The 9427-nt window shown below is 42.9% G+C and overlaps 1 protein-coding gene across 1 annotated transcript in view; it reads left to right on the top strand.

Annotated features, from left to right (window-relative positions):
* TLK1 (tousled-like kinase 1) overlaps nucleotides 1-9427 on the top strand; it is a 57248-nt gene that overhangs the window by 41772 nt on the left and 6049 nt on the right. The window lies entirely within an intron of this gene.

Below are 9427 nucleotides of genomic sequence, written 5' to 3'. Positions count from 1 at the left end.
CGGCCGAGGAGCGGCATGAGCCCTTTGTGTAGTTTCCTGATGCAGAACTTGAGCTTGAAAGCATTTGAGTGTTTTTACACGGGACAAGTTTGATAACTGTGTTTTCAGACTGAAGTCCTCCTACATAGTGTCATTTGTATGATTGGAATGGATCATGGACTGTGAATAAATATACCCTTCTGAGAAACAGCGTCAGACATCGAAGGATGGCACTGCCTGTTACAAACTGACAGGTGTAGTGTGTGAGACTGAAGGAAAGGTTTTTAGGTTTTTTTCTGGGGAACATTGTAAATAATCTTTTTACTACTTAAAGTACATTTGGTGGATACTGGAAAGTTATAACATGAAGGGTAGTTTTTCATTATTTAAATAAAAAAGGGTAGTGAGCAAATTTGAAAACACAGGAAAAATTTCGTGCCTGGTTATAAACTAAATAAACTGCCATCTTTCCAAGACATTGATCTTTTGAAACCAAAGTAAGGAGTGTGAGGCGGTGAAAGGTAATGTTCTGTATCAGATTTCTCAGATAAAACTGCAGTATTTTATTTGGCAACTCAGGCTTGTACCTCCAAAAATGTGGTGGTGTTTCACTGAATTTAGATTGGAAGGGTGATATGGAATTCCTGGTACTTATTTCTCAAATAGATTGCTAATTTTGAAATCCACTCAGTTTTCTAAAAATACTATACTTGCTGTGGTATTGAGACTTGTGAAACCTTCCAGGCTTCTGATAAAAGCAAGCAACAGTATGAAACCAAATGCAAACAGGTCATGTATAATGTTCTATGCAGGAATAATGATAAATTCCCTTCTAGCTCTATTGTAAATTGTTGTACAGATGTCACATTTTCAGTTAAATTTCAGCAACTTATCCCTGTACAAATGTTTAAAGTATGGCTTTTTCTAATTGGATATTGTATTTTTTTTAAGTCTCCCTCAAGGCGCTTTTAATTGCTGCTAATGATGTTGCTTTTCCTTTTGCAAAAGAATCAGATGACCTCCTTAAGGTGCAAGTCAACTGTACATGTCAGAGAGATTGGGAGTCAGCAATTTGTGAACAATCAAGGCATGTAAAGCAGGTCTGTGTTGGCAATATACAGTGCAGTTCTTTGAGTCAGTTTGTTGCGCTCTCAACCTGCAGAGCACATCGATGCTAGATGTAGGAGTTGCTCATGGTTATTCTCTATTTCTGGAAGTTCCTATCAACAAGGAGATGTTTCTTGTGGCTTGTACAGATATTTTAAAATGTGAAACATTTTCTAACTGCCTTGTATGGTAGAAACTTATTTTTCAGAATAGTGTCTCTCTCCTGTTCACTATTCTTTTTACTATCCCATTCTTGATGCTGAATACCTATATGTAATTTTGTCCATGTTGCAGAAAGAGGAGGCTGTATTACCACAGGTTTTCATTTAGTATTGTACAGTTAAAACTGTTGCTCTTGTTTCTGATGTTGCAAGCCATTTTGTTTTCATTGTATATAAAGAAATGTTAACTGTCTCTTTAAGATGCTGCTGAAATTGTAGAGAATGTAGCCAAAACAGTAATAAACAATGGCAGTTGAAATTTCAAGGTTTTCATTGTGTGTCTTTACAAGGGCAAATCACTTAACCATATCACTGAGCTATGCGTAACAGTTTAAGGTAAACTCTCTTCAATTACAAACTGAAGGCTAATAATAACAGCAATTGGGTAACACTGAAGGAGAAAGGGGAGGATTCCATGAAACTTAAAACATCTGTTGCAATGAAGTAACCAAAACTTAGCTTCACTGACTGGACCTCACAGTAACAGCTCTTAAGTGTTTCAGAGGTCCTGCTGTGATTCGGCAGTGCAGGGTCCTGGCTGGGCAGGGCTGGTGGTGCCCACACCGTGTGGCAGAGGGGCACAGTGAGGGACAGTGATGGGTGGAAGGAGCTGCCAAGCAGGGGAGAAGCATCTCTGGGTCTTGTGTTTCTGTTCAAAGAGCCCTGAGGACTTGCTGATCTTCTCCAGAATTGGGATGTTGCACTGGGAAGGGAGACTGGAGAGCCTGACCTGGTGGGCAGTGTCAGGACAGGGACGGCCTCAAGATTTGGAGGCACTGTGGTTAGAGAGTGTCCTGATTTCGGTGTCTAAAACATTTCAGGCTCACAATTGCTATTGTATTTTTTTTAATACTTCTTCTACATACCAGCTGGTGTCAGAGGGAGGATGCTGGTTTCAGAGGTGAGGAGTGCCACAGTCACTGTGTCTGCACAGGGCACTGTCATCCCAGCAGGATTCGGGGGATAAGTACCTCTCCTGAGGCCTGAAGCCTACCCAGCTGCAGGCAGCCACGGACTGTCGAAGGTAAGACTGCAATAAGCCAGCAATTTCATGCCTCTCTGACCACATATTGGTGAGACAAATGTCACCAGCCTAGGGGCCTGGCATTACACACCTGCCACCCAAGGCCAGTGTGTTTCCAAGTGCTTTCCACAAACAAAATGGGTTTTGCTTGGTCCAAAATGTTTACTAGGCAAGGATCCCTGAAAAGCTCTCTTCCAAGTTTGACTCAAGTTTACTTATCTCCTGACAAATTTGTCCACCTTATTGTAAAGATGCCCATCAGTGGAGGCCACATAACTGATCCAAGCAATCTACTCCAGTTTTAGCTAGTGTCCTCACTTGCTTGCTGCTCTTCAAGCCTATCATTTCCAATCCTGTGCACTGTGGCATGAAGCAAAGTACCTGCCATGTGTGGTACATGAGCCTTGCTTTCTGTACAGCCACCACAGACTTAATTTTGAACTTCATGAGTATCCATTGGAGTTAAGATTATTACCCTCTGAACAAGTGAGGTTTGTGCATTATGTATTTTGGTTATTCAGCTCCTACCAGTGAAATTCTTGCTGTTGGAGAAATCAGGTTTTTTTATTTTGCTCTAAGTAATCAAGTCGCCTTGCAATCTTTTCATTCTTGCTTTCCCTAGGAATCTCATTTTGTATCTAGTGTCTTGAGAGCTAAACATGTTTGAATTTCAGAATCCCCTTGTGCAAATCTGTGGGTATCTTCTTGTCTGCATCTTTAAAACACACAGTGACTTTCTCTTTGAGAAGTGAAGGAGCTCAAAACCACACTTGCTCTATCCTCAGAGGATGTGCTGCCACACGACCAGCAGGTCAGCCTAGCAAAGTGAAGTGTTTTCTTGCTCTTGTGTAGAAGCTATTCCGTGGTATTCAGCAGAGCACAACTCTGTAGCCCAATGAGACAAGTGTTTTCCAGGAAGAGAACGCCATGGCCTCAGCCCCCAGCCTGTTACTGTGTCTGTAGGTTGTACTTTCAGTGTGAAAAACAAGCAGTCCCTGGACATCACCTTGTGTTTGTGTTTTTGGGAAACCTGTTCATGCACATGCAGGATTTGAATCTGGTTTGCAGGTGACTGGAGTTATGGCTTGCTGTTATTTTTTGATGCATGGAATGTTGTGCAATTGTCCCCTTCTCCAAGACTGGAAGGACAGTCCTTAGTGGAGTCATTGTCTTCAGTGAGGTCTGGGAGCAGCTATAGCTCAAAGAGTCATAAGCACTATCCAGTGCTTCAGTGCTTAGATGTGCCAGTCAGTCGCTCATTGAATCAATATCCTACTTTATTTCTGATATTGAAATACTGATTTATAGTTGAGGACAGGAGGAGTCTTCATGCACTCTCAAACCATCTTCTGAATATTACTCAGTAACAGAGAACTATGATAGTTTAAAATATCAGTGGCATGTGGCTTTATGGAAGGCAGTGTGTTATGTTAAATCCATTGGCTGTATGTGCAAGCACAGGGTGGGGTTTTGTAGTGATTCTAGATGAAGGGATAAAAGTGCCACATGCATCTACAAGTCAATGCCTTTTACATAATAGATGCAAAAATGGTATTTCAGATCGTAGCACTCCTAGGTAGGATCTGGCAATATATGTCTCCTATTGTCTAAATTGCTTTTAACCTAAATGTATGTATTATCTGCACAGCTTTCACTGCAAGGGAATAACTGGAACTGGGGCTGGTAGAGAAAAAGACACTGATCCTTAAATATGCATCTGCCACCCCTCAGGCACTGGTCTTGCAGCTTCTAGGACAACTAGGCTGGTGCTGCATTCAGGAGTGCTCCACGTTGTCACTGTGCAGCCACAGGACATGAGACATGGGGAGGATGTATTCCTGAAATGTACAGTGGTTAACAACTGGATAGATGGCAAAGATTCCTGTAAGAATCAGTGTCATAGTGGAGTGATGTGTGCAGGGCCTTTAGAAACACTGGATACACAGGAATGTATGTGCAGCATGAACTCTTCCCTATTCATATCCCAGTAATGCTTCCAGAAAAGAGTTCTCAGAGCAAGACACGAACAAGGAGAGATGGTTTCTTTTGCCTTGTGTCCTAACCTGTCCTAACCTTGTGACTGTAGCACACCTGGAAGAAAAGCTGGAAAGGGAAACTGATTCCCCATTAGCACTGATGAGAGCTTTGCAGGACAGAGCACCAAGAACTGCTTTGCTTTGTGCATGTGCAAGCAGCTCCAGCAGATCTTTGCTTGCCTTCATTGGTAGAGCAGCAGTTTTCAGTAAAACCATGTAAAACATGTTCTCCATGCTTCCAGAATTCTACTATCTACTCCCTCTGCCTTCAGGCTGAGCACAGCAGAGGAGCAGGACCTGCCAAATGGTCACATACATGGGACTGACTTAGTGAGATGGTGCAGCTTCATTCACTCTCCTGGATTTGTCCCTCCAAAGAGCCACATGAAGAGTTATTGCACAGCTTTGTACATTTGTATAATGTAAAACTTTCTTCATGACAGAAATAATCACCCTAACTACTGCACAAATGGTTTGTTTCAGGCTTGCAGCTGTGGCTGTTGGCAGCTGGCAGAGCTCTCATCAGTGATTTGAGCACTGGAATACCTTTGCTGCATGCCCTGCTATTGCAAAGCCAGGTAAGTAACATTTTAGTTGATAAACTACACAAAAGTACTTGTCCACAGTAAATTTGGAGCATCTTATTCCATTGATAAAACATCAATTCATATTTGTTTATATGAGACCATGAAATCTACACGGTGCTTGTAGCATTACATAGGGATCTATCAGGTGCTGACCTGATCTCATAAATTGTCTTCTTAGAGCTGTCAGGTGCCAGGACAGTTTTATTACTGAGCCTAAACACATTCCAATCTAACAAATTAGCATATCATAAAGGTTATGGTCCTATCACCCAATTAACAAAACCTGTACAGATAAAATAGAATTACTGCCCTGTCATCCTTTATCATCTGTCAGAATTCCTGTGTTTTTAATGACCCTCATCCTTTTCCACTTCCATTAATACTTTAATATATTGGTAAAATGAAAACCTTAATATATAGGTAGCACATTAAACAGAACATGGTCCTAATGGTGAGAACTGTAAAGACTGGGGATTTTTTTTTCTCCTTATCTCAGAGACCACTGAGAGGAATTCAGCTGCATTACATTGAGATAGCTTTTCTATTTTGGGGCATGCTTTGATGTGCTCTCTTAATACCAGGCAGCAATGTGAAGGCCTCGTTTTGCTTTCATTTTTAGTGAGTGAGGCAGGGCATGTTTTTCTCCTTTCAGGTTTTGCAAAAGACTACTTAGGTTGCAAAAGGTTTTGTTACATTTGTGCTTAAGGAGCAATACAGATGGGGCACCGAGATCATGGAGAAAAGCCAATCAATATGAGCCATTCCTATTTGAAACTGGGGAGAAGCAAGCAGGAGTCAGCTGGGCAAGGCTCCAGATGGATGGTGTGACTGAAACAACACTTCAGCTGGGCTCATTCAGCTAACTTATTGTATCTCCAGAACACTCTCAGGATCAGCCACTACGCACTGGGGGGTTAGAAGGTGAGTTGCTATAATAGCTAAGTTTTACACTGTGTTTCCTATTCAGATATACAGAAAGCAGACTCAGGGCACAGGGGTGAAGCATCACAACTTTATTAGCAGCACTTTGGTGCTTATAAATCGATCTCAGTCTAAAATCAGGGAGGTGCATCAAAACTCAGCTTGCCACTGGAGATCTGCATCAGACATACTGCCCAGGGAGGGAAGCACCCGATTTCCCAGTGCCCACTAGATGGCAAAGCAAGGTGCTCTGTTGAGACTTCACCTGTCTGCCCCTCACACGGGCATGGCAATATCAGAGCAGCAGATGCTGTAACTGAGTGGTCAAGACTGCCCGTTCCTCTGGGGTATTGGACCAAGGCTTCTCTGTCTTCAGCAGGCAGAGGATTTCAATACTAATTACACTAATTTTCCTAGAACTTGGCATGGGGTATTGGAGTTTAGGATCATTCAGCTGTATTTGGCTAGCTATCAACTCTACAAATACTAAGACAAACATGGTGCTCTTATAGCTTATGTAAAACAGGGAGGAATAGCTTGTAACAGAGTGGAGGAAAACTTACTGGTTTGTACCATGCATCTGACTAGTAGCAAGAATCTTGAAAAGCTTCTGGAGCTTAAAATTTTAAAATTAAATCTTCTGGAGTGAAGCTTGACTTCTGTTTGGAGTTCACAGCAGTATTGAGTTTTAGTGTCTGGGAAAAGGGTCTGTGAAAGAACTTAGCTCCAACAATACTGAATTTTGTCCTCAATTTTTGTGTTAAGCCTCAGTCTGTTATTAAGAAACTTTTAGGTGCTCAAATCCTAAAATGAATCTATAGAATAAATTGATTGATATCTAATATCTGGAAGCACAACTGACAGGATATATTTATAACTGACAATGGCTGGAAACACTGTAATTCAGCTCCTCTTCTCTCTGCTCTGGACTTTATTCTTATTGCTGCCATTCTCGTAATTTGAAATGGCAGAATCAGAACTCAGAAGCCTTTTAAAGTATTATTTTAGAATTTTCAAGTCACACATTTCCTTGTGATGGTCTCTGCTAATGATCTCTAACGTGTTATTGATATGATATTATGGTGATAAAGGTGAATTAAGGATAGGAGTTAGTTCTAAACTAGTTTCTAATTTAGTGAAAGTAATAGTGATAGCTACTACAATATATAACCTGCAAGGGAGTTATCCACCTGAAAACTTATAATGTAGTAGTTACTAATCCAAATAGTTTGGCTGTTCTGTTTTAGAGCAACTAAATATCCTTTCACCACTAAAGATTTTGTTGCATTTTTGACCCAAGACAAATGTGAAAGCTATCTGAGTGCTTCACATGAATTGATTCCATTAGGGTGTGGTTGTACATTAGAAGTTTCTATCTTAATAAATTAAAATACTGTTTTGCACTCAGTTGTGTGTCTGGAAGGGGGAAATGCTATTTTACAGCTGCTGGGCTAAAGTTACAAATGGGGTGAGAGCTATGGTGCTCTTGGCCTTGGTCCAGGGTTTAACCTCACCCCTGAGCCCTTTGCACCCACAGCCCAGCTTCCCTTCAGACCAAGGACCATGCAGCTGTGTGCTAGGTCTCATCTGCTGCAGGCCTGGGTGGAAATGCAGCACTTTTTGCTGGATTACCTCCCAGCCAGGACCAAGAGCTGACCTGAGGCCCCAGGCAGCCACATTGGTGCAGACATCAGTGCCAGGAGGTGGGTGTGAGCACCAGTGGGCAGGGGGAGCAGAGAAGGATACAATTCTGGATGTGTCAGCATCTTAGCTTGGTGCAGGACAGGTCTTCCCTTTGAGCTCAGGTTGCTCCACTGCCTGGCTGTGCTCCTCTCCAGTCCCTGGCTGCAGAGGGACTTGCCCAGAGGCAGACTTACCCTCACAGCTGGGCTTTGGCTTCCTGGCTTTCCCTCAGGAGGAGCACCTCTCCTGATGGGCACAGCTGGCTGGCTACCCTACCAGCATTCTCAAATTTTCATTGTGTGGACATCTTGCCAGAGATGCACAAATAACTTCCTTCTCCAGGCATGATCTAACAGTGTGCAGGATCCAGCTGAAACGACAGGGGAAATTCAGACACAATGCAATAAAGCCACTGGAATTTGTTTGTCATAAACCCCAAGGGCATGTTCTCATTAAAGCAATGAGTTGTATCCAGCTGTTATGTTCTTTCATGTTTGCATTACACCCTCTAAACTGCCAGAGATTAGGGTCTGCTTTCAGGGCTGTCTGTGGGTCCTTGCTCAGCTTGACAGGGAGGAAACTTTTCAGCCAGGGCTTGGAACAAAGAGCATTCCTCCACATGGCAGCTATTAATCCTGCCCTGGCGGGTGGCACGCTAGCTTCATTCATGGACCAATATCAGTCATGTTAAAAGAAGAGCAAGGAGTGAGGAGAGATTATATCTCACCTGACAGACAACAAACAGTGGAGATGTGCAGCAGCAGCAGCAGGCAAAGCCACCAGCAGGAGTGCAGGAAACACCCTCCTGCAAGTCACCACCACTTTCTGTGGGGCTCTCAGGTAGCTGGTTAGTTTAGTGTTGCTTTTGTGCCACCACACAAATGCTTGACCAAGCCAATGCTTTTGTAGCACATGAGACCTTAGCATACAGGTCATGCTGGGCTGTGCTGTCTGACGAGGATTGTCAAGAACCAAAATTCCAAGACACAACAGCAATCACAGCAGCCACCACAGCCATCTGGGTGCTCCAAGCACGTAAGCCTCAGTGCCCTTTCTGCATCAGTATTGCCAGGGAGCAGGAGTTACAGAAACCCACCAGCTTTTTAAGCATTCCCTGACTGAACTAAGGTAGGAAGACCCTGGTATTCTAATTATCCCATGTCCCATGGTTACTAAAGTGCAGTTCCTCTGCGTTCTGCATGATTTCAAGCATCTGAAGCTCATTCTAAGACTGTGTCTATGTTCATTATCCTTTGGACACCCAAAGCTGAACTGACACTGAGCATCAGACGCCTTTGCACACTGTGACTAAGCAATTACATCTGTTCTTGGCAGATATGTACCAGTCCAGGATGCAAGTGTAAAATGCTTTCATAAGTGCAATAAACTCTAGTTTTGAGGGCAGTAAAATTCTCACTCAGTCAACAGACTTTATATGTGGTTAGATTAATTAATAGTATTTCTGAGTCAAACCAAAGCACTGATAAAGGATTAGCAAGGACTGGGGCCCTGCTGGGCAGCATGTTTGCACTCACTTAGAAATGCTGGCGCTGTTTTCAAGTCTTTGTGCTCTTAGGTGGGGCTTCTTAACACTGAATTCTTAAACAGACTTTGAAGGAAATGAGGTGCTTGTTTCCTTCCTCCCCACTGTACTGCCCCATTCCTTCCTTTTAGAATCATCTGGTGCAGTTGTGTAAACCCTACCCTTCTCAAACTGAAGAGACAGCCTCACTGATGTTTTGGACACGTACACTGTACATGGGCTAAGAGCAGACTTCCTCTCAGTGAGGAGATGGCTCTGGGGTCATTTTCTCCAGGGAGTGAGTGGGTCTTCTTGATTTCTCAGCTGAACTCCTTGGTAGAAGACCC

The sequence above is a fragment of the Acanthisitta chloris genome, unplaced genomic scaffold, assembly GCF_000695815.1.
Source record: "Acanthisitta chloris isolate BGI_N310 unplaced genomic scaffold, ASM69581v1 scaffold28515, whole genome shotgun sequence".
Classification (NCBI taxonomy): domain Eukaryota; kingdom Metazoa; phylum Chordata; class Aves; order Passeriformes; family Acanthisittidae; genus Acanthisitta; species Acanthisitta chloris.
The sequence above is the reverse complement of the archived record's forward strand: the minus strand, read 5'-3'. Positions and strand labels throughout refer to the sequence as shown.